We start from the raw sequence: 27,536 nt of genomic DNA on the forward strand, positions 1-27,536 counted from the left end.
TGCCCATTCTGGAAGCTTCCGGTCACACCCTCCAACAGGATATTGTTTTGACAGGAAAAGATTTAGCTAACCTAAAGATTTCTTTTTAAGACTTAGGTTACTCAAGCAGGGCATGGTGATGCATACCTTTAATCCCAGCACTCGGGAGGCAGAGGCTGGTAGATCACTGTGAGTTTGAGGCCAGCCTGGTCTACAAAGTGAATCCAGGACAAACAAGGCTACACAGAGAAACCTTGTCTTGAAAAACAAAAACAAAAACAAAAATAAAACAAACAAGTCTTAACTTATTCAATATAGCAGTTTTGACTCCAAAGCTTTGGTATTCTAAGGGATCTGTGAAGTGTCACAAAACACCCTGGTGCACCTACAAAAGAAGAGATGGCAGCTTGGCATGAGGTTTAGCCATAACATACAGACATACCAGATTATAGCTCAAGGCCAGTGACCATGTCAAGGGTGGGCTTCCTGAGTCAAATTAGAAAGGGCTGAAGCTGAGTGCAGCTACTTGGCTATGCACTTTTATGAACAATTCTTTCTCTTCAGACACCAAAGACAACTATTTGTGGGGAGGAGATATGGAAGACTAAATCTACATATACCAGGAATGTGCTGCACTGATATTTCACCCCTGTTCTCTCGATTTTTTTTAACTGTTCATTAAGGCGCCGCAGCTGGCTTTGAACACACTGTGGGCTTTGTCACTGCCCTGCTTCAGCTTTCCAAGGGTTGGGTCACAGGCTTAGGCCACAAGCTTAAATAAGACAGAACTTGGATGCCGTTGCTCTACTTCTGAAGGTATTTGGCTTCCTTTGGTTGTGTATCATTTAGAGACAGTTAGAGTAACCAAAGAGGAAAATAGGGATGAAAAGCTTTATTATAAATTTCTGAAAGGAACTGGATGTACATGTTGAGTGACACATACAGTCTTTCATTTACAGCATTATTCCATGGCTCTTATGATCAAGTAAGGAAGAAATTATCTAGGATCCCCACATCATTGTGAGTAACAGGCAAGGATTGCAGATGAAATTTCAAACGTATATGCAAGGGTCTTATTCAAGAGTTTTTTTTCTCTAGTTTTTTCTAGTTTTCTTCATTAGAAGATTGAAAAGAGAAGTAAGAGCATGTGTCTTGAAAAATTTTTTGAAGAATCTAAAGTTAGCCTATATTCTGAGCTACTTAAGGCATCAAGCAAAACAGGAAATGGCAAGAAGGAAGCTTTGCTTAGCCCATAAGACTAGCTTCCACTTGAGGGAGGACATCTAAGTTGGATTTTGGACTTCAAACACATCTCCCTGAAGGCATGTGCAAATGGCCTCCTTGCATGACACAGTCAGATGATTCTGGAGCTTGCAACATCTTTCTTGGTTTCTGAGAAGCTCTAAGAAATATGCAGCGGAAGGATGCATGACTCATCTTTGAATGACCATGTCGTTTGCACTAACAAGAGTCAGCTATAGTTTGTTTTGTCCTTAAAGTGACTCAGAATTTTGCAACCTGGAAAAGCCAGCACAGTGGACAATAGTTAGCCTAGGCTTCATCATGGCAAAAGCATCTAACTGGTACCTTCTCAGGGTTGCCTTCCCTTCATTTCCACCAGTAGGGCTTGTGCTGCTGTCTCATTGGTACTCTTTAATGATTGGGATGTTCCAAAGTGACATTGTGACACAATTTCACCCATCTTCTGACCTTCATCTCTAACCTACCTTCTTACTCTAATTACACAGAACTGGCAGGACTTTGTTTAGTAGGTCAAGATGCTAGAGTAACTTTAAGTTAAAGACTTGATAGTAGTTCCATTCCACACAGGGTAGAGAATCTTATTTCAAAGCTCAGGGTAATATGGTATAAACACCTAATATAGTCAGCATTCCATATGCAAATATTTTACATTGGTTAGTTTAAAAAAAATGCTGATCACAAATACCTAGAAAAAAATCATCTGTACTGAATATGTACAGACATTTTAAAAAATTAATATTTCCTGGATAAAACTGTATAAAAATGATTTGCCTAGCAGTTTCTCTTTTGTCATTTGTTCTCCAATCCCACCAACCATTAACCTGTAGTTTCCAAAATTCACAATCCCAAGGACTTTTAACATATCAGTTACAATTTTCACAGAGAGCTCCACGAAGTAGGCATGGTGACGGGAATTAAAGAGACTCAAGAAGAAAGCAGCGTAAACACCTTTGCTTTCTGTGGATCACAAAGATGGCTCTGGGAAAGGTGCTTTCTTAGAAAACCTGATGACCTAAATCCAATTGCTGGAACCCACATAAAAGTAGAAGGAGAAAAACAACTCTGTGGAGTTGTCCTTTGACTATCACACGCTATTTGGCACTCATTTAACCAACCAAACACACATACCACACACACACACACACACACACACACACACACACACACACACACACACGCCCAAAGGTTTTTGCATCTTCTTGACTTGGGTAATTACATTATGTTAATGTTAACTCAAAAAGCGTCCTGGGAAGACATAAATACCGACTGCTGTAGAGACCTCACACCTGGGTAATATCTAAGTCAGACCCTTCTATGCAGGTTATGCATTTGCAGTGAGCATGCGCCCTGGGAGCTGATGGTACAAAACAGAGTCAGAATCTGAAGCCCTGAACTCAGAAGCATCTCCCTATCGTTAGAAGCAAGTCAAACTAAAGATAAGAGTTTCCCAGACAGTCAACTTGGGGTAGAAGAGAGAAGCCATTTCAGTTCAGAGTTTGATGTTGAAAGTCTCATTTACCCGGGGGATTTGTTTCTCAGCTGAAGCACAAGGTTTACTGTGAGTTGGAGATCATCCTGGGCTCCATGGTGAGCACCAGGCCAGCCAGAGGTATAGAGGAGTCTAGAAAAACTAGTAAGTGAACTCAAAACAGCAAGCCAATGCTTAACAAAAGCAGTGCTTGTTAAGCCACAGCCCAGTGTCCAGTGGGCTGTGTTGTTCGATATTGCATGGTGGCCAGCGTGGCTTTTCCACAGCAGGTGGTTCAGTGATTAATAACTTGAAATACAGAGAGAAGCACTTTAGTTAGTGACACACGTGACAAGGTGAGAGGCTGTACCAAAGTGCCAGGCAGGCATCTCCCACCTCACTCTGGAGTAAGAGCCTACAAATTTATGTTCTCATGAAATACAGTTAGAAAGCTGGGGACAAAGAAAATGAAACAGTAAAAGCTGCTGGCACACAGCTAGTAACAGGAAGAAACGAGTTCCTAGAAGAAGACAATATTGGACTATTCCTAGGAAGTATATGTGTCTGTTTCTAAAATTGTTTTTTTTTTCTTTTTGGTTTTTCGAGACAGGGTTTCTCTGTGTAGCCTTGACTGTCCTGGACTCGCTTTGTAGTCCAGGCTGGCCTCGAACTCACAATGATCCGCCTGCCTCTGCCTCCCGAGTGCTGGGATTAATGACGTGCACCACCATGCCCGGCTTTAACATTGTTTTTTTTTTTTTTTGCAGACTGTGCAAAGTTCATTATATGGGGTCTCTACCAAGAATGATCCTTGGGACTTGGGGGTGTAATGGAGCTCAGCCAGAGAGTGCTGCTAGTATATAAGTCCCTAAGTTTTGCCCCTGCCCCAAACTCAACCAAACCAAGCAAACCAATTAGCAGGCACAACAAGAAAATCAAAATAAAACAAAACAAAACAAAGCAACAGCAACAACAAAACCCTAAGAAAACCACTTAGTTAACTGTTTTATAGTCTTCTCTGAAGCAAAAGCAAAAAAGTTTAAGGGCCGTGCACCATTTTATTCCAGCATCACTGGATTGTTCCCACCTCCCACCCAAGCAGCAGAAATCATATTTGGTCAAACTGGCCTTTGGATCTGACTGTTTTGGCTAGGTCTGAGACACATCTCACAGATCAAAGACTTGAAATTTAGTTCTTAGTTCCGTACATTCTCTGCTATGTAGTACCTTGGCCTTTTTTCTTCTCCCTTCTCCCCCTCATCGGCATGATTAAAAAGTCTGAGTTTTGAAAATGGTTAACGTTTCATGTTTTTGAGTCATTTTGACCTTTCCTGACTTTGTGCCCACCCCTAGCCCTTTTCATTTTAAAACCAGTTTGTATTAGCAGTATCTCCCTCTGGAGCTGGAGGAAATAATCATCACAACTGGTATTTGAGGGGGTTAATTTTTAGAGGAGCTTTGTGTGCCCATAGTAAGGCTCCTTCTGTAGACTAGCCATGCTACCCAGATCACAAGGAGCAAGCGCCTGAGGTGCATTTACAGCGTAGACCAAAGTCTCAAGTTTATTGCTAGTTTTCAGCCATATTTTTAGTCAATTGTTTCAGTACACTGACTATTGTTTGCACATTCAACCTCTTACCTGTATTAGCATGGAAAAACCAGAACAAGCAGTTTTGCCGCCACAGATGGCTCTAGTCCTTAGGGAAACCCGGCTACAGTTAGAACGCTTACATGAATAAAGCCAAGTGAGGAGAGCTGCTACAGGTACTGAGGTTCTAAGCAAGAGAGAGGGTGGCAGTTGAACAGCTCCCTGTTTTTTGACTCAGGAGGAATGTTTTTAGTATGGACACACGAGGCTTAAGTTGGATGTTAGAAAGTCTATCCACAACCAGGTGATGTGGCCCTGCCTGTAATCTTAGCACTTGGTGAAATGAACTGGATCGCTTTAAGTTTGAAGCCAACCTGAGATATATATATATATATATATATATATATATATATATATATATATATGGAGACTTTGTCTCAAAAGACAAAACAAAACAAAACACCCAACAGCCCAACATGCAAACATGCATCTTAGCTTCAATATCCTGGTCAATGGTTGTGGGAGACGCAGTATTCTACTGCTCCCAAGTATGACCTCCTGTAGCTTAGGTGAAACAGGAAAACCGGAATCCAGCCTTGTCCTGTAATTCAATTCTACAAGGAGAAGGAAGTGGTATTGAAATTTTGGCTTATGGAAATCAGAGAGCTTCAAAAATCACCTTTGTCTTTGCTTTGTGTTGTTAGGACGGGTTGTTCAGGCTCAGTTCTTTCTGGGTTGTCCCTACACCCAGGCTGTGGGCCGTGAACTCTACATATTTCAACTGAGAGTATAGTGGGGCTCTGTCCAGTGACTAGTAAGCTGGACCAGAGCTCTGCATTTGTGATTATTGGACACAGATTTCTTTAACAATGCAGTGTTTATTTCCTTATGTGCCTTCATCCCCTTTTGCATTGTATATCAGAAGCTATGCCAAAAGAGAGGTCAGTAAGATCCCCACCGTAACTTGGAGCTTAAGGGCATAGATCTGAGACTGCTCTTAAGTCATGCCCTTCCTTATTAGCTCTTGTCTTCCTTGTCTTCCATTTAGACATTTGCAAACTCACTCATGGGACAAACCCTGAGTGATTCCATCGAATTCCAAGGAAAGGATGGAAGGAAGAATATTATGATTCTGGGAGAAAGGAGAACATGGCTTCCTGGGGAGGTGAGGGCTCGACACAGACTACTCTTTCTTGCATATTTTGAACTTTGCACCTCAAAGGTGCTTGAGAACTTGAAGAGCAAGTTTGTACCTTGAACCAAAGCATTTCTGGGAAGAGGCCAATGGATGAAAGTCATCTGACTCAGGTAGGGGACGGAGAAGGAAGAGCTCCTTTGGGGTAGGTAGTGAACAGTGAAGAGCTGGCTCAAAATGTGAGGCTTCTCTCTAACATCAGTGAAATGAGACTTTACTACTTTGGGTCTCTGATATAGTCGCTGATGGGTAAGGAGCACAGAAAGCCCATGAGAGTGTGTCAGAATGCTCCCGAGTCCTTCTCCTACCCCATGTGAAGCTGTTGTAAGACCAGCAACAGCATACCTATCACTGTTACTTGAGAACTTTCTTCAGGGAATAAGAACTTAGCCAAGTAACTTGTAGTTGATAGCTGCGATAGGGTTCGAAACACTATGCTACAGTAACTGCAATAGAAGTAAGCACCAGCCAGATTTGAAAGGGAAGATTCTAAAAAGTAAAACCATTTGCTGGGCATGGTGGCATACACCTTTACCCAGCACTTGGAAGGCAGAGGCAGGTGGATCTGCAAAAGTTTGAGGGTAGCCTGGTCTACAGTGTGAGTTCCAGGACAGGCAGGGCTCTTACACAAGAAACCCTATCTCACAAACATAAAGAGAGCCGGGAGGGGGTGGTGCACACCTGGACTCCCAGCACTTGGGAGGCAGAGGCAGGTGCATCTCTGAGTCTACAAAGCAAGTCCAAGCCAAGCAAAGCTACACAGAGAATCCCTGTCTCAAAAAACTGAGGGAGGGGGGAGAACACAATTAGAATGGGTGAGTTAAATAAGCCAACTTAAAAAATATTAAATCAATATAGAACAATTCTTTTTTGTGGTGCATGCCTATAATTCAAAATCTTGGGAGGCTAAGACAGGGATTCTGGGCTACATAGTGAAACTCCATCTCAACTTAAAACACCACCACCACAAAAAAGTTGAACAGAACATCTCCAGTTTGCATTATCAGATGGTGATACTATGTTTCTTTCTGAGCTTTCCTCATCCTAAATCTTGGTAGAAAGTTTTTTTAAAGAATGAGCAATTTACATGAAGAGTTTTAATGTTTTCTGACTTAAAAAAAATCTAACTACTGACATAGACATTTCTAGAATCTATCGTGGAGCTTTTGGGCAGTAATTTGAATAGAAGTCTCTTGGATCAGATAGAAAATCTCAGTGAACACATAAAACACACTTGCCATTTGGCATCTAAATGTAACAAGTATATTATGCTTGAACCTTGAAAGACTTCTCTTTGCAACAATGACTTCTACAGGAAACCACAACCAATCAAAATGCAGATTTGTTGACCTCAGGCCCAACAGACACATGTACAAAACACTCCCACATGTAAAGCTCAGGAAACATTGAGAAAGTGGGGGCAGAATGAAAGATTGTAAGGGCTGAAAACTCAGGAAGACTGTGTCTCAGAGTAACACCAGAAGGTACTCCAGAGTCTCCCCAACATGGCAGCCACAGCCCAAGCTTGAGCTGAACAAGGAGGACACCAAGAGACATACCAAACTGCAGGGGTGAGGCAGCCCATGAGGACATGACAAATGGCAGGGGTGAGGCAGCCCATGAGGACATGCCAAACTGCAGGGGTGAGGGCAGCTCATAAGGCCTCAACCCTGCACAAAAAACTAGAGGCAACCAAGCAAAGCTGGAAGTTGGAGAAGTAAGTTTTCCACACTAAGAGTGCACCAATTTGTTCTCCAATGCCAAATGATCAGTTCTGAAAACACACATATTAAGTACTATTATATTGACTCAATAGGTTATATTTAGAAATATATATGCACTTATGAATACATACACGGGTACAATAACAATTGATGAAAAAAGAGGCCATAAATTTGAAGGAGAGTGGACAGGGTATATGGAAGAAGGAAAGGGAGTTAAATTACAATCTTAAAAATTAAAAAATAAAACAAAACTTAAGAGTCAGACTCAGACACACAAAGATAGGATTTCTGGGAGTAAATAAGAGTATTCATATTTTTTTCTCGCAATCCTTTCACAGAACAAACATTTTATTGTGTCTATGGCTATCCTTCCTTAGGTGAGATGCTTCTACCAAAGCTCATTTTCCTAGCTTTCAGCTAGCTTTTAAATAGAATCATATTAAAGAACTTAACAGTTTGTTTTCAAGGCCATCCTAGGTGTGTTTGTCTCTTCCATTTGGGAAACAGCCCTAAAGGAAGTACCACCCTTCTGTGAGGCCCAACACACACATTCAATACTCACTCCTCTGGACAGTCTCCTGTGAAGAGTGTGCACACCATCCTAGGTAAAACATTTCACTCTTTATTTAAGTACTATTAGTCACTTTGGAATTCTACACAATGTTAAAGAAAGCATGCTATTTATAAGGATCTGTATTTGAAACCTTAGGTTATAAATGCTGAGCCCCACACAACAGCAGAATTACGTTATGATCTTATAACCACACCAGGGTGCTTTACAAGAGGAGCAACCATAAGCTTTTCCTCTTTCACAACCCAGTGCAAGAAATAACAGCCTTGTATTTGGTTTCTTTCTGACCGAACGATATATAAACCCCAGTGAGATTTCTCTTCCCAGGCAGAGCCCCACATTCACATAATCCAGAAAGCCAGTGCTTAAGCGTGGCCCCACCTTTATGCAACTCAGGTTTCAGACGCATGCTGCGTTTTTAAGAGTTTAAAGGCAGAAGGATCCAGCTGCCTTGTCACATCAGTGCAGAACCCTCGGACTGGGATGTGTGCAAAAACTGTTCAGAATCTGTGGCACTAACTCAGGTGCCTGCTATGTTTCCATGTCTACACCAGATTTCTGGAAGAAAGCAGCATTAAGCTTCCATAGACTCAACCCAAGACTGTTCAGTGCGGAGATTCTGACATGCTGTCTCTGGATTCTAGGTGGCCTTCCTGGAGAATATGCCCTTTATTTTGGTGCCCAATCTACCCTTAGGGTTGGCAATAATCTTCCATGAGAAACTTGCTTACTGGCCTTTATTTCCTTATTTGACACAATCCATTCTAGTTTGCCAAGAAGGCAGCAAGGCATCTGATTTTGTCTAAAGCAGGCCTGTTGCTTTTATATAAAGTGAAATATAAAGAGGTAATTAAAAAAATATCTAGGATCTGGGTGGTGTTGGTGTACACCTTCAGTTCCAGCTTCTTTGGGGGTCAAGACCAGGGGATTATTTGAGCCCAAAAGTTGGACATCTGCTTGGCCAATAAAGAGATTTCATCTCAATGAAGCAAAGCAAAAACAAAAATAGCGAAAGGCTTTCTATTTGTCTGAGTGTTACATTTACAGAGGAGCAAAGGAGCTGAGAACCAATCCGCTCTCCTGCTGTATTAGCAATAGTGTTCTAGCATACTGAAGGTTAGGAAGTTTCCACATTATCATCCAAAAGGCCAGGAGAACTCTCCCTGAAGAAGTAAGAATGCGCAGGCTCATCTGATACACCATGACTCCAGACCAGATCACGTGGGTCTCTAGATAAGAAATGCAGGATGATAGAAGCTTGTCTGATATAGAAACTTGTTTCTTGAGGTAATATACTATTGTACCCCAGTCTTGAAATATTAAAATGTATGATCTAAAAAAATGCTTTGAAATAACTAACCTATGTACTTTCAAATTGTGCTCATGGTTATTTAGAAAACAGAACAAAACAAAAAACCAAACCAAGCAACCAAACAACAACAACAACAACAACAACAACAACAACAACAAAACCCCACACAATAAACTGCTGCAGATTGAGTACAAGATGAAATAAAGGTGGCATATAAGCACAATTGCCAAGCATGGAAAGATAACTCAAAGGACTATATGAAGGAGTAATTTCAGGATAGAGCCATTTAATGTCCTAATCATTAAAACAATGTGCTTCATCTAAAATAGCCTTCAGGGGCTCAAATTCTATGTCACCTAAGGAAAACTGATTGCATAATCTCAACAAGAAAGAGGGAAGTGGATGGAAGTGTTTCAGAGAACTAAGACTTCCCAGGAAGGGAAGGCAGAGCTCATTGGCTTTCTTCTCTGATTGTAAATTTCTAAGAATCTTAAGAATTACCTTATTCTCTACAGCTTTCAAAAAGTTTGCTCCAGAATTCAAAAATGAACTTTTAAAATACTTATATGTATTTTTATATTACATACATATTATATATGTTATATATGACTTAACAAATGACTTAATATGTTGATTTATATGTGTTCTAGCAGCATAATTATTCCAGGGCTAAGAAGAGAAGAGAAATATTTAAGCCAGTTGTGTAAAAACAGTCATCTGCTGAGTATTTTTGTATATACCTTTCTTTAATCACAGCACTTGGAAAGGCAGAGGCAGGCAAATCCCTGAGCTCCAGGCTAGCCAGGGCTATACAAGTGAGACTCTCTAAACAAAATAAAACAAGTAAAATAACCAAATCAATAATAGAACAGACAGACAGACAGACAGACACACACACACACACACACACACACACACACACACACATACACACACACACAGAGGATATCTTGGTTATATCACTAGAAAAGAGTTTGGCAGCTCAAGTGTTAAATATTAATTTTATTTCCTGTGTATTTGTTTGTTTGTTTGTTTGTTCCTTTTAAAGAAAAGCCCTTGATATGATATCAACCAAACAGCATTAAAAAGCCTAGAAAGTGTGATCTTTTTCCTTCCTATTCATCTAGATAGCTTTCTACAAATTGAAGTGACTAATGTAGACCAGGCTAGCCTGGAACTTGGCAGAGATGCACCTACCTCTGCCTCCCAAGTGCTAAGATTAAAGGTGTGTACCACCACACCTAGTATGATTGTGTCTTAGCTTTACTAACATGAATAAATACCCACAAATCATGTGGTTTCTTATAAACTTTATACTGCTGGCCTTTTAGATCCTATGGTGTCAAGGGATTGCTACTTCACAAAGTGTTTAACATGCTTGAAATAGTAAATGTGTGTATTAAATCTCTGTCATTTTCTGCACTTATGCCTGTTTTATTTGAAAAACACTACCAACTATCAACTTCAAAGTTTCAAAGTCTTACTCTAACAGGGGAGTGCAAACAAAGCCCTCTAGGGTGTATAGCAAACAATTTTCTAGTTACCAACGATTAACTATAGATTGCATTGCATATCTTTCCTCATATATTAAGCTATTATTTACAAACCTTTCTAGCATTCACATCTTTTACATGGCGAGAGCTTGACTTTAGGGCCAAAGAATAGTTAAAATCCCAAGAAGCTGGGCTTGATGGCACACTCCTTTACTCATAGCACTGGGAAACAGAGGCAGGGCCGCTGTGAAGCAAGCCTTGTTTATAATAATGAGTTCCAGGACAGGCAGGAATATGTATTGAGACTCTGTCTACACACACACACACACACACACACACACACACACACACACACACAAACACACCTGACTTAACCCTGAGTGCCTTTCTACAATAATCAGATGGGATGGAGTGATTCTTTCTCCGGGCTCTTGAACTCTTACTTTTCTGACCTGGTTTGTTACCTTTTTAGGATCCCAGGGAGTAATCATGGGGGGTGGAGGGGTGGGTTACTTAGTATATAGTCCCAGCACAAGATGAACTGATAAGAACAGCTGTTTATTGGCGGCCACTTTGCTGGGCTTCACCTGAGGCTCTTGGCCATTGATGATGCAGATCCTCCTGTTTATGTTGAACGAAAAGGGCTTCTGGCTAGAGCACACAGAGGGCAACTTCAGTGAGTCACTTTTAATGGCAGTTTCCTTGGTTAGTAAAAAGTGCAGTGTTTAAACAAAGGCTCATTAGTCTGAATGCTCTGTCAGAATACTCTGCTCTTTGAATTTCTAACAACCTGTTGCAAAAGTCCATACCTGTTAAGCAAATGACACCTCCATATTTACTAAAAACACGAAGGATCAGATGGACTCATGGACTAGACTGGGGTTCCACTTGTAGCCTTTCTTCACGGTCCCTCTTAACCTCATCAACCCAAAGTGACTTGAGTTGGTACTGCAAGCAGTAAGGGAAGTCTCTCCATGACAGTAACTGATTGGACTCATATTTTGTAGGCACTTTTAGCATCAAAGAATGCAATTCCACTATTTGTTTCCTTAGCTGAACTTCATAGCCCTACTCAAAGAGAGAAGTCCTTTTTGAAAGCCATTATTAAGTTCCTAATCCAATCTTTATTAAAAAGGCTCAAAGTTGTAGACAAGAAAGTTAAGGCAGATCCTCAAAGGTGATGGAACGCTCCCAAACTCCACAGAGACTTTGAGGGAAATATTGAAGTTTTAGTGAATGTTTACAGTCACTGTTTTAGCTAATGTCTTCTATAAGCAATGTTTTGTAACATGGAAATAATTAGGACCACCAGTTTTAAAAAAAATAGACTGCGAAAGCTGGTTTGCAAGAATTAAGCATCTTTGTTTCTGATGCTTTTACCTAAACCTTTGCTGTGGAGCAGCACAGGTAATGGAAAGGATTAAGCCCTACCTCCTCCCCCTTTAAGCTGGGTGCAATTTGCACAGACCAGACAATCTATTTGGGAAAGAAAAACTCTTAGCAAAGGATAGAAACTAGGATACAGGACTGGTGCTCACGATGGCAAGGGAAAGGTTGAGAGTCAGGTCAAGTCGGATTACGATGAGTTTACAGCACTCTGTTTTGTCTAGACAGTACTGGGGAGACTTTGAGGTTGAGTGATGGCGTCAAGGTTGAGGTAGTGACAAATCTGAGTACATGCAAGAAGGCATCAAAGAGTCTGATAGCTTTGTAGTAGGATAGCTGCATGGACTTGCCACTTTGAGTGATTCAACGCTGCCAGTTTCTTTTATTTAAAATACTTGACTAATCTTCTGAAAACAAAGCCTTTTACTCAAAAGGTTAAGGTCTAATAATCTCAAATGTCAGATTCAGGGTTATCCATTCTAGACAGGCAATGATGCCAGTGACCCTCAGACTTCAAATAAACTGTGTCCTAAATGTGGCTTTCATAAAAGTCAAAGGCTGTTATATATTTATTCTACAATCTATCATATCTTTAAAAAGAAGTCCCCTTAATATCTATTTTATCAGTGAAATGACATTTTGAGTTGTCAACTTAGAAAACAAAACAAAGACATCTTTTGTCAAAGGCAGTGACTGACTAAAATAACCTCAGCACTATGACTTATTTGAAGCAGTGTCGTGTTTTCCCATTTAGTATTTCTTATAGAATTATGGAAAATCTAGAAACATCACTACCAAGAAAAGGCTGGTAAGGAAGGGTAGGCCACTTCTAATTCTTATACAGTTAGAGTGTGGCTTTGGGTGGTGTGTGCTTCTGTTTGTAAAGCTAAACATTTTGGTGATGTGTTAATAGATCAGATAGCAATACTTAAAATGTAGGTAGAGCTTGGAGCATTGCAGTGATGGAGCATGTGCCTAGTGTCTCAGGTGTCGCATGCATAGAGGGCTGGCCTTGATCTGTAGCATCCAACACAGAAACTTAGATAAGTCTCTCAGGACTCAGCAACATCCACCAAGAGCATCCGAATGAGTCTAGAGCTGTTCCCACAGCCAGCCTGATGCCTATGGAAAGGTGCTGGGAAAAAAATCTCCTCATAAATTAAAAATTCAGGCTGGGTGTGATAGTGCATTTAGGGAGGCAGAGACAGGCAGATCTCTGTGAGTTCAAGGCCATCCTGGTCTACAGAGTGAGTCCCAGGTCAGCCAGGGCTATACAAAGAGAGAACCCCTGTCTTGAAAATTTAATAGTAGGGTTATTTTTTTAAACTGATTTTGTTCTGATTTATTTGTGTATGTGTGTATTTGTGTGTGTGTGTGTGTGTGTGTGTGTGTGTGTGTGTGTGTGTGTGTGCGCATGTCTTTGAACATGTGAGTGTAAACGCCTGCGAAGGCCAGAAGACACATAGTATTGACTCCTAGTAGCTAGAGTTACAGGTGTTTGCGTTGCTGGATGTGGCTGCTAGGGTCTAGACTTCAGCTGAATAAACAAGCATCTTAATCGCTGAGCAGTAAGTTTTGAATCGAATAATTAAACTTTGAAAATTTGCTTTGATGGTGGGATTTTGAAGCTGGTTAGGCTATGACGTAGTCTTGGTTTCCAGCTATGCACTGGGCACACTGGGAGCAGTATAGAGAGTAATGAGTTGGCAGTCTAATGCCATCAGCATTTTAGAAAGGCTAGTGGAAACTGCACCCTAAGTCACAATCCAGCTGCACAAGCACATTTTAAAAATTAAGTTTCTCACTGGGTGTGGTGGCTCATGTCTACCAGTCCAGCTAAGCCAGGAGAAGATGAGCTTGGACTACACATAGTAAGTTTTAGGCCATCCTGAGCTATAGCACCCAGACTCTATCTCAAAAATGCAAAGCAAAACAAAACAAAATAAACAGATTTAAGTTTCTCTCATTTGGGCAGAAAAGTTTTTTACAAGTCAAAGCAATTATCAGCCTTGATCTTCAGGTCACCTGTATCCTCAGTTTTGGATTAGCTGTTTAATAAACAGTTTGGTGGACATATGTGGGTGTGGAAACAAAGGAAGGAGGAAAAGCTGTCCTTGGAATGGAATGTCAGACTGAAACCACGAAGGGTGATTGTTATTAGCCAGGCGGTTGCTTACATGCACCAGGGAAAGTGGGCTTTCAGTGGTGATGGACATGCCAACCACAGGCGTTAAAGCAAAGACTTGGGAACACCACGTCATCTGGAGAACTTTTGTAACACCTTGTCTGTCTCTCTTAGGACCTGGGCGCATGAAGATAATGCTCCTTATAAATTACTTTCCATTTAAAAAAGGGTTCAGAAATTTTTAACTTACTACTAATCGATAAAGGGAAGCTTTTATCCCTTTTTCCTCAACCTATCGCAAATTACCAGTAAGTCATGAAAGTGGCTTGAATTACTTAACCACCTAATTGCTGTTTATTGGACACCTACTATGTGCCAAGTGCTGCGGTGTGCTATGTATATATACAATGACAAAGGAGTCATTGTCTTTCCTCTTAAGGTACCTGTACCACAGGATGAGAAAGTGTTGATTAAAGTTGAGATTAAGTATTTTCAAGGAGATGTTTCTAGCTAGCATGAAAATCTTTGCTATCAACATTTAGTAAGAAAAAAAAAACCAGGCAGGGCATAGTGGCACATGCTCTTAATCCCAGCCCTTGGGAGGCAGAAGCAGGTGGATCTCTGTGAGTTCAAGGCCAGCCTGGTCTACAAAGTGAGTATGGGACAACCAGGACTATTATATAGAGAAATCCTGTTTCAAAAAAAAAAATCAAATTTAGTATTGTTTCAAAACATTCTGTATGAACAATGGTATGAGACCACCTTAATGTATAGATATCTCTCCAACAATTTTTTAAGAAAATCTTCTGTAATCATACCGCAATCTCAAGGAATGCCTTTGTGGCAATGACTTCTGGAAGGAAAGATTAATTGTGCAAGGCAGGGTCATTAAAGAGTATCAGTGGTGTTTTTTGTTTTTGTTTTTCGAGACAGGGTTTCTCTGTGGTACCTTGACTGTCCTGGACTCACTTTTGCAGACCAGGTTTGCTTCTGCCTTCCAAGTGCTGGGATTAAAGGCGTGCACTACCTCCTCCCGGCTGGTGGTGTTTTCTGTAAAGTTAACTTAAAATCCAAAGTTATGATTCATCCGTAGCTTTATACACACCAGAAGAAACTGGTACACTCATCTGGGAATCCGCTGCACCAATGAAGACGTGTGAATGGCTCAAAGGAGATGTCAATGGCTAAATCTTAGTACCAAACATGTTATCGAATCCAAAAATCTCAAGAAAGTCATTCTCAGGTGAGGCAAACGCCTGAGCTGAGAATAAATAAAAACAGCTATCATGAAAATGTAAGCATTTCTTTCCTCTGTCCCCAGTCCCTCAAGCTAGCCTTGGTTAAAGCATTAGCCTCCTGTTACCACAATCTTATCAAGAAAGCAGGCTACAGTGGCGCCTCTTAGAAGCTACCATAGATGCCGGCTGCAGGAAGCCTCCGAATCCAGACTGCATTTGTTATTCCGTAGAGAAGTTCTAACGCCAAAGGCTGGGCACTAGCCTCACTGTACGTGGGCTGGGAAGAGACTTACTACAATGTATTCTGTACCTGGGTGTACTTACAGGACCTGCAAGACTGTTGCCTGTAGCTTGGAATGAAGCTGAGAGTTCATCCTAAGTTGTTCACATAGCTACTTTGTCTGGCAACATTCTGAGCCACTGCTTTTCACAGCTGTCCTATAGTCTCCTGTTTCTCATCCCCCACTTTTCTTATTCTTTACTGAGTTGCAGCATTTCTCCCCAGCCTTGCCTCATTGTGGCATTAGTTCCTATATGCATCTGCATTGTGATATATTGTGCTTTACCCATTCCACTCAGATACTATGCTAATGATTAAATACTTTACATCCTTTCAAAGAATTCCAATGGTAGCCCAAGCTTTAAGTGACTCTAGTTGTACCAGATCAACTTTTATGGAGGTATTATGTGGAAGTGCCTGCTAGTGCCTTCTTGACTTTGTATTGATCAAGCATCACTGCTCAATACCTACACTCGTGCTCAAGCTGAGCTTCAAAGCCCTTAAACAGGCTACAGACATATGTATTCTCAGCTACTGCCTCTCTACACAAGCCATTCTTTTCTGTTTCCACTAACAGAGGAATGGATGGACCATGATGCTGATGCTGATGTCCTGCATCCCCGATTGCCTTCTCCAACATACGTTCCAATCTGCCATTCTGCATGTATCCAAGGTGTATGGTCTCCAAGGTGTATGTATCCAAGATGTCTACTGGTCTCTTACTGTGTCGTGTTTTTCACAGTGACCATGACCTAGTGTTGTTCTCTGACTCATGTAGAATTCTTTCCTCAGCTTAATAAAGCTTTTGAGATGAGGGTATTAGTTACCCTACTTTTCTAGGCTTTATATAGTCTGGTAAAGGGCATAGTACTTTAAAACATTAAAACTAATGCACAGATGAAAGGTGGTAATGCTTACTCGTAATTCCAGCACTAGAGGCTGGGGGTGGGGGAGGTCGACGGCTGGAGGATTTGGTGAATTTGAACCCAGTTCAGATTATACAGTGAGGTGGAGCTCAAGAACCTGTCTCCAACAGATCAAAACAAATGTATTACAGCAATACCTGTTTCCCCTTTGTTTCTTAATATTGAATCAGGCAGACCTTCACCCTACTTTGCTGGTAGGATTTTCTTCAACTGCTAAGCAACCCCCCCTGCCCCCCCCCCCCCCCCCGCCATACTCATCTTGCTTAGACTGGTTGAATTTTCTGAGTCAACATGTTTTTTTTTACTAAAATGAAGAGATCCTCTTAGCAAATAAAGACCTGGCTTCCATGAGCGCTGTACTCCGTGTTTTCCATCTGCACATTATCCTCTCTTAGGTCCACACCTGCACTCTTTTGGTCAGAGTGGCCAGCGTTATTTGAGCATACCTTGTTCTTTCTCACCTACATGATTCCGTGTCCTACAAAATATTTTCTCCTTTTACTTCTGCATATTTGACTTCCTTTAGTTCCTTAAAGGCCAACGCCATTATTACATCTACTGACTTTTTGTCTTCATTTAGACCCCTGTAAATATCCTACACCACTCAAGTGAAACAAAATTCTGTCAACTGATTATAATTTTCTCTGAATTTCTTTTACTTTGTTAGGAAAGGATTTCACTATGTTGTCCAGGCTGGTCTTGAACTTAAGGTCTTCTTGCCTCTGTTTTCTTAGTACTGAAACCATAGGTGTGTGCCACCATGTGGGCATTTTCTCTATATTTCTTCCGCACACACCCACCTCCTCTTCCTCCTCCTCCTGAAACAGAGTCTCTTTACACAGCCCTGGCTGTCCTAGAACTCACTATGTAGACCAGGCTGGCCTCTAACTCACAGAGATCTTCCTGCCTCTGCCTCCCAGTGCTCAGATTAAAGGCATGCGGCTTCACACACAGATAAATTTCTTGCAGATGGTAATTAGCATGTGTGTGTTAGCATGCGTGAGGTAAATAGCCGCATCCAGTTTTGAATTTCAACCAATGTTTGGTTATTATATCTCTGGACAGCTAAATAAATCAGAAAGGCATTCCCTTAACAGATTTTCAGTCAATTAATTAAGCATGTCTGCATCAAGTTAAACTTCAGAAGGTGATTTGGATACTAAGTAAAATTATAATTCCAATTCAAGTCTGTCTGTCTGTCTGTCTGTCTCATTCTCTCTCTCTCTCTCTCTCTCTCTCTCTCTCTCTCTCTCTCTCTCCCTCATCTATCTATTTTCTGAAGAATCCTACCTTTAATTCAACATTTATCCTGGCAGAAATCATATCCTTAAGTACTGACAGAAGAGCCCTGTTATCAGTTATTCATTTGGTTTCTACTTCAAAAATGGGGTTACATTCATAGGATTTAATTTTGGAGGGGATGGGGGAACAAACAATAGCAACAAAGTCAGCACCAATATAGCTAAGGCACAGCTAAGACTTCACGTTAAAGCACAGATGTTGGAAAGATCTAGTGAGTATATTCATTGTGATTTCTGATCCCGACTCAAAGGACAGTGAATAACTCCCACTATCTTCACAACTCAAAGACAAATGGGTCCAGCATTCTTCTCTGAACTATTCAATGCCCCAGTCATAGTTGCAAATGCATCTAGCTTACTTCTACAACACTAAAAGATAACATATAAGCTTATTAACATCTGAATTATGTATCATAGACATCAAAATAGACTTTGGTCCTAAACAGAACAGTTAAAATGTAAAAATGGGATGTGATGATGAATAGCTATGTTAGCCCTTGTAAGCTGAGGCAGAAGGATAGATAAGAAGTTTGTTGCCAACTTGGGCTACTCAGTGAGATCCTGTCTCATAAAAGAAAGTAGGGAGAGAAAGAAGGGAGGGAGGGAGGAAGAAACAGAGGAAAGGAGGAAGAAAGGAGAGGGGAAGAGGGGAGGGAGAGAAAAGAAAAAGAAGAATGAGGAGAGTAGCTATGCCCAGAATAAGAAGGAAAGGGTTACTTTTTCATGTTCCGTATCTTTAGGTATAGATCAACTCTAGAAATAACTCTGTTGTTCTAACCAGACCAAAGTGGAGCCAGGAAAGTTAACATTTGTTGGTATCTACCAGTTTATAAAATACTGTCATATTCTACTGCTTGGCCCCCATATTTAATGGTCTTAAAATACAAAGGAAAGCTGTCCTAGTTCTCAGCCTCAATGTGTTAACTATCAGAATTTAGTTTACCTAAAATTCACCAACAACGACAATAAGACCATTTCTCAAACATCAGCTCAACTACTGCGCTGACAATGGCAGCTCCCAAAGAGTCGCTTGTCTGCGTCACTAGCCACTCAAGAAGTTCCCATTTCCTTTTAGTTGTAACTTTAAGCCAACTCATTTTACTGAGAGGAAAAATAAAACTCAAATGGTATACCTCGTGTGTTATGGGAAAGCTGGTTTGTGGACATGGACATTTGTCCATCATGCACATGCTCTGAACCACTAGCCCCGCCCACCTCCGAACCAGCGTTCTCTAATCTACTTCTGGATGACACGTCCCTCACTTCAGTCCAAGGTGGGATCTCTACCCATGGGCTCATCATTATTAAGATTGTTTTGTAAGGTGAATGCGGCAACTAAGGCTCAGGGACACTGAACAGCCTTTTTTTTTTTTTTTTTTTTTAAAGCTGGGATTCAAATCCAGGACTTCATAATGCCCTGTAGGAGCCCTACTACAGAGCCACATGCTCGGCTATTAGTAGTTTTCTGAGAAATGCCAGGGGCTGCCATTCCATTTTAGGTTGGCAGAACTCTACCTTTGGTGTGGTTGGCCTCACCTGATGCAGACTTCTTCCTTAACTGCTACTCACTGGGGCTGATGTTTCTCTGCTGCCAGCTCAGCACCAGGTATCACAAAGATTCTTCATAAATATTCAGAGAAATAGTAAAACTCAATTCATCTTCAGGATCTGATGTGGAACAAGCTGCTCACACTGGAGCTAAGAAATGGGGACATCTTTTTTTTTTTCCTGAGATGGTAAGTAGCCCAGGCTGGCCTCAACCTCAGTGTATAATGTTGATGCCCTTTAACTTCTGGCCATCACACCCCACTTCCCTAATGCTAGGATGCCCTATGGCATGACCCACACTTAGTTCAGCAGTCAGGACTGAACCTAGGGCCTTGTTGCATTCTGGGTAAGGACTTTAATAACTGAGCTATATCCGCAGCTCAGATTTTCTTTTTAAATTACAAGGTATGCATAATGAAAGCCAAATCGAAGAATGGATCGATCCTTCCTAAAACACAGCTCTTGGAAACCCAAGCGTAGTAGATTTATTTACAGTGGAGGCACTTCTCGGCACTTCTGCATGAGATAGAGAGAACAAATGTAAAAGTTATATGGGATAGAGTAAGCCATCTGGTCTAATGGCAATAATGGAATGTACTGGAGTCTTTTTAAAAAATATATTGGCTGAGACGGTATCCTAATAAGTGGAAATTAATTATATTCTTTAAAACTTCTCAGCCTAGGTGGAAGAATTTGGGAGCGAGGCAATGTGGTAAGGCTAAGGTTTTCCTCGGATCAAGAAAGCTATGCTGGGATTGTGGGTAAAATGCTGTATGCACCCTCTCATCTTTTCGCAACCCAAGAGGCAGCTAAACATAATTATATTTAAATACCTTTGCTCTATTATTTCTATGGCTATACGTTTCTATACTTCCCACTAGATGACTGAATCATAAAACTGAGTTACAAAAGTTGCTCAAATAGGAGGTTTGTGGAATACAGCTGGGTGAGGCTTTCTGCCAGCTTGGTCCCGTAACTCCAGAGTGGACACCACACTCTGAGAACCTGTCCCAGAAGGGTCCCCTCCATCTGTGAAACACACACCCCAAGGGTCTACTCTTGAAAGGGTGACTTCATTTCTTACAAATCAACTTACAATTGGCAGTTTACATGCCCTCTGATGATCTGAGTGTATTTAAGCCTAACGTGTTACATCACTAAAGTAAGACAGACTAGACTAGCTTTTATCAAGAGAAACATCTATCACTGAGTTTCTTTCAGGTCTAACAGCATTTTAACTGCATTTTCTTCCTTTCCTGTAGTGTTGGGGGTTGAATCCAAGGTTTTATATACATAGGCATATGTTCCACACTTGCAACACACCCTTAGCTCTTAACAGTTTTCTAGAACTAACACTGTAGAATTCTTACTTCCTATTTTCCCCTCACCCTTTACTCCGACATTTCTCAAAAATCTGAGATGGTCGCCACACTTTTCTGCTTCCTAGTAACTTTCGTAGCACTGAACCTTAAGTTGGCATGTCCCATTTCTGAGAAATTCTTACCAGCTTACCTCAGCCAAAAGTCACTTGCCCCCAGCTAGTTGGTGCAGGTTGGAAGAGGAGACAGAAATTGCCAAGCCAATTTTTGTACTGATGCAATAACTGAAAATTTTATGCTGTCGAGTTTTGCTATCTAGATGATGTAAGGGCTAGCAACGATTACAAAGTTTATACTGGAATTAAAATAAGTTTGAGGGTAATGGGAGGGCCATAGCAGTAGAAAGGGATTCTATTTCACTTAGTAACTTCCATTTTTAGACCAGGAAACAATTTGTTCTGATTCTGCTTGGCCTAGAGAAGGCAAGTTTCCTTGCAGGATGGTGGTGGAAAGATGCAGGAAGGGGAATCACTAGGGCAACCTGCCCAGCTATGTGGACCACGATGGTATTGGGGCCCCCCTGATGTACTAGCCTAGTCACCAGCTTAGTCAGGGTGGTCCTTCCCTTTCCCACTTCCTTGGCTAGAATGCTGACTTCAGGAGAAGAATCCTTCTTTCTCCGTGGGGAGTCTGAGAAAGTGTGGGGATGATTTAAATGAGAGCAGAGGTTATTCTGACCAAACCAAATAGCAGGCTTCCACGCTGAGAGCGTGAACACGGCAAATGCACAGATTTCCTTAGTATTGAGGACTTGAATCATTAACACTGCTCAGATAGTGGGGGATATTCTGTTTTGATTAAGAAATTCTTCATTTGCCTCCAGTGTCCACAAAGACAGTTAATTCAGTTGTTCAGGAGGCAGAAACAAACAGAAAAGCAAATAAAGTAAAGTATTGTAATGACGTAGATCCACTTATCTTTCCAGCAATCCTAAGCACTATTGTTTTTCCCTAGATAAGAAAACAGAATTACTGAAAGGTTATTCTGTGTTCCCAAGGTCACTTTACTAGCTGTTGTGAGGATGCTTTCAACTCCACCTAACTGCGCAGTGTTGGCAGAAGGAGGCACAGTGGCTGGCATATGAGTGCATGAGCTGTTAAGCCTTTAAGATGTCCAGCACTGCCAGGCCGTGGTGGCGCAGGCCTTTAATCCCAGCACTCGGGAGGCAGAGGCAGGTCATTGTAAGTTTGAGACCAGCCTGGTCTACAAAGTGAGTCCAGGACAACCAAGGCTACACAGAGAAACCCTGTCTCAAAACAAACAAACAAACAAAAAACAAAACAAAACACCGAAAAAACCAGGATGTCCAGCACCGTTCGTGCCCCCAATCAGAAGATTGTTTGGATTATGTCTCTAACAGGAGGCCTAGTCATTGCTTCCCTCACACTGACAAGATGAACCCACTAGGTTAATGTAGGCTTCCCTTAAACACACTTGTCTGACATGAACACTGTGCCGTCTAAATGGGACTTGGGCCAACCTGTGCAATTCAGAAATAGTACTTCGACTTTATAACCATTGCAACTCCAAAGAGAAAGACAAAAACAAAACAAAACCCACGCCCTGCTACCCAGGTGTTTCATATTGGCGATCTGGTTTCCGTTCTAATTCTGTCCAGTTTAGGAAGACTTAAGTGGTAGGTCAGTTACCTAACCCCTCCAGGCCTGGTACAAGTCAGGGTACAGCTGGGGCAACTTATTCCCATAGTGAACTCCCTTCAGCAGCCTTGTCACACATTCCAGCATCCTAGCTTTGTCTTCATGAAAAGGAATGATTAACTTCCCCAGTGGAGAGGAGGTGGCATAGAAACTCATCGTGCAAGCCAGCAGCGCGAGAGGCAGAGGCAGGTGGGTCTCTGTGAGTTTCAGGCCAGCCTGGTCTACAAAGTGAGTCCAGGTCGGCCAGGGCTGTTACACAGAGAAACTCTGTCTTGAAAAAAAAAATGTAAAAATAAAAAAAGGAGAGAGAGAGAGAGAGAGAGACAGTGCTTTCAAGTTAGCTTGATCAAAGTCGTGGTAGGCTTAGGTACGCTAGAAGCAACTTCCTCATGGTCTCACCAGGAGCACAGTTCCCCACAGAGTTTCCTGATGGCCACCAGCCACCCAGCAAGCCATGCTTTCCTGCTCTTTTAGGTAACAGGTACGGCTGAGCGAACCAGAGCAGCTGGTCAGTAACTCCGATAGGCCCTTACAGCATCCTAGGTCAACAAGTATCTTAAAAGCGTCTCCCCTCAGCCCCAACAAGCAGACTGAACCCCATCTGACCCATGGTGGAAGACAAGGAATGGGTCCGATGACAGGAATTTACACTAACAAGTCTTTAGTAGAAATGCAGACTCTGAGCTGGGTGTGGTGGTGCTTGCCTGGAATTTTCAGGACTTGGAGACCTGAGGCTGGGAATTCAATGTTAACCTGAGAAGAGATATGCATTGGGACTCTGTCTCAGAACATTAAAAGACAAAAAAGGAAAGAAGGAAGCAAAAAGCAAAAACAGAAAACCAACCAACCAACCAACCAACCAACCAAACAAACTAAAGAGCCCACTGACCTCTGGATTTTGTTCTTCCCAAATCAGCAAGGCCTATAAAAAACAGTGCTGTGGTTATCTTTCAAGCCTCCTTTACATCCTCAGGTGGAGATAGATGGTGTGGTGTCAGCATCGCCAGCTCTATAAATACATGTGCGCTAGAGGGCAAAGGTGGGAAACATTCCTCCCATTCCTGCACAATCTCTCTCTCTCCCTCTCCCTCTCCCTCTCTCCCTCTCCCTCTCTCCTCACCTCCCCCCCATAGTTAGCTAGGTGTCGGTAGCCTCTACTACAACCCTAGCACTCATGAGGCAGAGTCGCGAGGATAATGGATTTAAATCTAGACTGAGGTACAAAGTAATGCCATGTAGTCAGGGATTTAGGGAAGCGGGCTCAGTGGCTAGCGCATGCACAAGGTCCTGCGGCCCTTCTCCAGGACTTCAGGTGAATGGGGATGCATACTGGCCTAGGAAGAGACAGTTTCGAGGTTAATGATTAGACAAAAGGGCTTGAATTGGCAGTAGGGAAAGAAGGGTCTGTTACTAGTACAAAACAGGGAAAGAATCCAGTGAGCTTAAGGCAAAGTGCCTAAGAACACGGAGTAAGCGGTCTGTGTCTCTCACATGCGTGTTGAGAAAGATCACTGCACCTCTTCGGCACTGTCTCAAAGGGTCTTGCTCGTCTCGCCTGCCTTCTGAGTTGCATTCACCATTGCATGGCTCTTGCCAGATACCTAACTAGTTCTCTACAGGAAAGCACGAATCCCCAACACTCCTGGATTCTCAAGCAACTGAACTCCTTTTCAGCGCTGCTTTTGCCTTGCCTCAATTCAAGGGAGTGGGGAGAAGTAGCGAGCCCGGTGGGTGGGGGCACCTAGCTAGAGTAGGGCAGCCCGATTGATCCAGGACCAGAGAGCTCTGTGTCAAGTCCCAAATCCTGTCTAGCCCCTCCTTTCTGAACGGTCAGGCAGTACTTCTGTGTGCAGTCGCCAGGCCTCAAGATTGTAAGAAGGCTAGATTGTCCATCCCATCACAGCTGTCCCGGGAGCCTTGTCAGCTATCTCCAAGGCTTGTTGTTGGCAAATTTTCTGCCATTATTTAGGTTGGAATTGCTCCGTCCCCCTCCACGCTCCTGCTTTGCCTGATTAGGGCCAGAAATTTTCCCATCAAGTCACTTTATAGAGCAACAGCAACATTTACTATTCATGAGGTTGCCCCTCCGTAATTTTTAAATCTTTCCATGTGTCTGGAGGCTCATTTCTGCACTTCTAGGTTTACAGAGTGGCTCCCTTCCTTCCAAACACAGGCTGAGAAGAAAGAGGAAAGGGTGGGTGGGTGGGGGCTTGCCGGGGTTGAGATAGCATCCAGATTGTTTAAGTGTTTTTAATCCAGTTATATTTCCCTTTGGATTCAAGCAGCTTCTATCTGAAACCGACTACGGAGCTAGGGTTCAGCATTAAGTGAAAAAGGAGAAACGGCAGGAAGAAATAACACATTCAGCTCTATGCTGCAAGGAAAGCCGCCTTATTGACAGCGGATCCAAGGTTTTAACACACTTTTCGTCCCTTTTCTCCAATTCTTACTTAATCCTTCCAACTAGTTTACAACAGTTTAGAAAAACAGCATTTAAACGTTCCGGGATTTAAAGTCGCTTGGGCAGATCCTTGCCTAGGAATGCCGGTGTAAGACAAAGTTCACATTTTTAATGCTGTCAGTCAGCAGAAAATAGCTCCTTGGAGGCACAAACCAAGTCTCCAGCCTTTGTCACAGGGCAAAACTGGACACCCTTAAGGAGTTAATTAGGTGGTCAGCAGCCATCCCGTGGCGTCTTCCTTGGGATGTCCCCAAAGCCCTTAAGCACTCAGGCGCCCGCGCCGCCCCCCCCGCCCCCCCACCACACACAGGCACATACACGGAGGGGCTTGTTAAATGTCACAGGATGGGCGTCTGGGAGTCCGACCCCAAAGGTAAAACGCATTCTTTGGAAGCATTCCACAGATGTCAGGCCACAAAACCGCTGCTTTCCCCCTAGTACACTGATTTGTAAGACTCTCTATGGCCCAAGATCTGCAGCCAAGACAGGGTGGGAAGAGAGGAGCCAGCAAAGGAGGGAGGGAGGTCGCCAAAAAATGGAACCCAAGGGAAAGTGGATGGCAGAGCTACTCACGGACTGGCTAGAGCTTCTGCGGAGCCAGCATGACTTCCCCGCGCCCGGAGCCTCCAGGCTACAGCGCAGAGGACGCGGTGGGCCTCACTTAAATAGCTGCCGGCCGGAGCCTCGGAGCCGCGCGGCCACTCCCGGAGAGAGAGATATGGTTCTAATCAGATGCTGGCAGCTGAGGACTCCCCAGGAATGTGGCGGGATGTTTTTGCTGCCTGGGCTTGGTAACTCCCCCTCAACGTGTCTGAGGAGTCTTCCAAACTTAACTGTTTATTAACTCGAGCGGCAGCCAAGGAGACCGGCACCTCCTGCGCTCCGTGAGCCCGGCCAGTTGGGGGCGATCGCAGAGATCCGGAGAAAGGATCTTTAGCACACAGCCCGCTCCACGAACCCCACACCGCCTCGGGCCAGGAAGGGTGCACATAAGGACAGGAAAAGGGAAACTCTAGAGGAAAGGGGTGGGAATCGTTTCACAAATCCGTTCCCTGGATTGCTACTTCAAGTGGCATGGCACGCGAACTCATCCTACATCGCCTTTGGAACAAAGAGATGCCTTTTATTCCTGACTTTCCTTATGTGGGAAAGTGGGTCCCAGGTCTGGTCTGATATGCCCTTCCTAAAGCTGAGCATGTGTCTGGATTGCTACCTTCAAAGAAAGCGCTATTCTTTAACTGAAAACGTGATGTGCTTAAATAGGAGAAAAGCTTATCTGTGCCCATGTAAAAAGATGCACTTCATATTAACGTTTAATACCATGCCTGAGTGTACTCTCTCTGTTAAAGGGGCCTAAATAAAACGAGTGTCTGTATAATCCATCTAGGTGATCTTCATTTGTGATATCCACACGTCATATGCTGGATTTTTGCTCACTGTATGCCCGACCATATGTAGATAACATTTCTATCCTGTCATGAAAATCTTGAGCTATGAGAAGAGGTGTTGAAAGTATCGCCACCAATGTTCAGCTGTGGATGGCTTGGCAGAGCAGGCCTCTCGAATCATGTAGAGTCTTGTGATTTCTTTTCTTCATATTTTAAAGTCAGGGGCAGTTGTCAAACAGTCACAGAAACAGCAGTGCTTTTTAAGGACTCAGGAAATTACACTTTGGGAAGGGCCTCCTCCTCTCCCTCCCTCCCCTTTCTCCTTCCCCTCCCCTTCCTCCTCTTCCTCCTTCTCCTCTGCTTTCTTGTTTTATTTGGTCCCTTTTAAAAAAATTATTACTCCTTCTCCTGTCTGTTTTTCCTTTTGCTTCTTTCTCTCTCCTCATCTCTTTCCTCCTCTCTCTCCTTCATCCCTCCTCCCTGAACCCTTGGAAGCAGAATGTATCGACTATGAAAAGGACAAATTGTAACTTGCATGGAATGGGCTATTGATTTTATTGAATAAGCAACACAATGGATTTGCATGCTACCACTGAGCACCAAGGGTTCAAATCGGGCTTATGGCACACCAAGGATGTATTTTGTGGTCCATGCCTAGCCCCAGCTGCAAAGCCACTGTGTAATTTGAGGTAGCTCAATGTGAGTGGCAGTTTCTGCTTGCAAGTAGGTCAGGCTTGGAGCAGCCCTAGTGCAGGGAGAGCAAGGGGCACAGAGCAGCCCAGATGGTCAGCGTTCTGCCCCTCCTGACCTTGCATCCCCTCCACACCTGGGCATGCAGAGCAGAGGGGGTAATGTTGTCAGCTTTCACTATTCCTCTGAGGTAATTTTCTATGATTGAAAAAAAAAAGTCTTTCTGTTCATGACAAGAGGTCTACTCTTTAATTCTGTGAAGACTTAAGACATAGATGAGAACTTTTGTTCTGTTGCCTCTGAGAACGTCACACTTTGTTTCTAAAATCCAGACGTCTAGAGGAATAGTTTCATTTCAAAAGACTCAAAAATGTGTGTGTGTGTGTGTGTGTGTGTGTGTGTGTGTGTGTGTGAGAGAGAGAGAGAGAGAGAGAGAGAGAGAGAGAGAGAGAGAGAGAGAGAGAGAGAGAGAGAGAGAGGTTCATTTAAGCAAACAGGTCTTTAAAATTTAAACTTTAAACAATGTATTATTTCTCAACTTGGAAGTACCCACTCATGCTTGT

The 27,536-nt window shown here is 42.6% G+C and overlaps 1 protein-coding gene across 6 annotated transcripts in view; it reads right to left on the reverse strand.

Annotated features, from left to right (window-relative positions):
• The window catches only part of DAB2 (DAB adaptor protein 2), a 128,981-nt gene that overhangs the window by 27,288 nt on the left and 74,157 nt on the right, over positions 1 to 27,536 (reverse strand). For 2 of the 6 annotated variants that reach the window (XM_084783766.1, XM_084783770.1), the window contains exon 1: positions 25,469 to 25,703. The exons of 2 other annotated variants lie outside the window; for them this stretch is intronic. The gene's annotated coding sequence lies outside the window, so the exon portion shown is untranslated. Of the gene's footprint in view, positions 1 to 25,468; positions 25,704 to 27,536 lie in introns of those variants that run through there. 2 more of the 6 variants (XM_084783769.1, XM_084783771.1) reach the window with 2 other exon arrangements.

This window comes from Acomys minous (assembly GCF_964271855.1).
Source record: "Acomys minous genome assembly, chromosome: 5".
Taxonomy (NCBI): Eukaryota; Metazoa; Chordata; class Mammalia; order Rodentia; family Muridae; genus Acomys; species Acomys minous.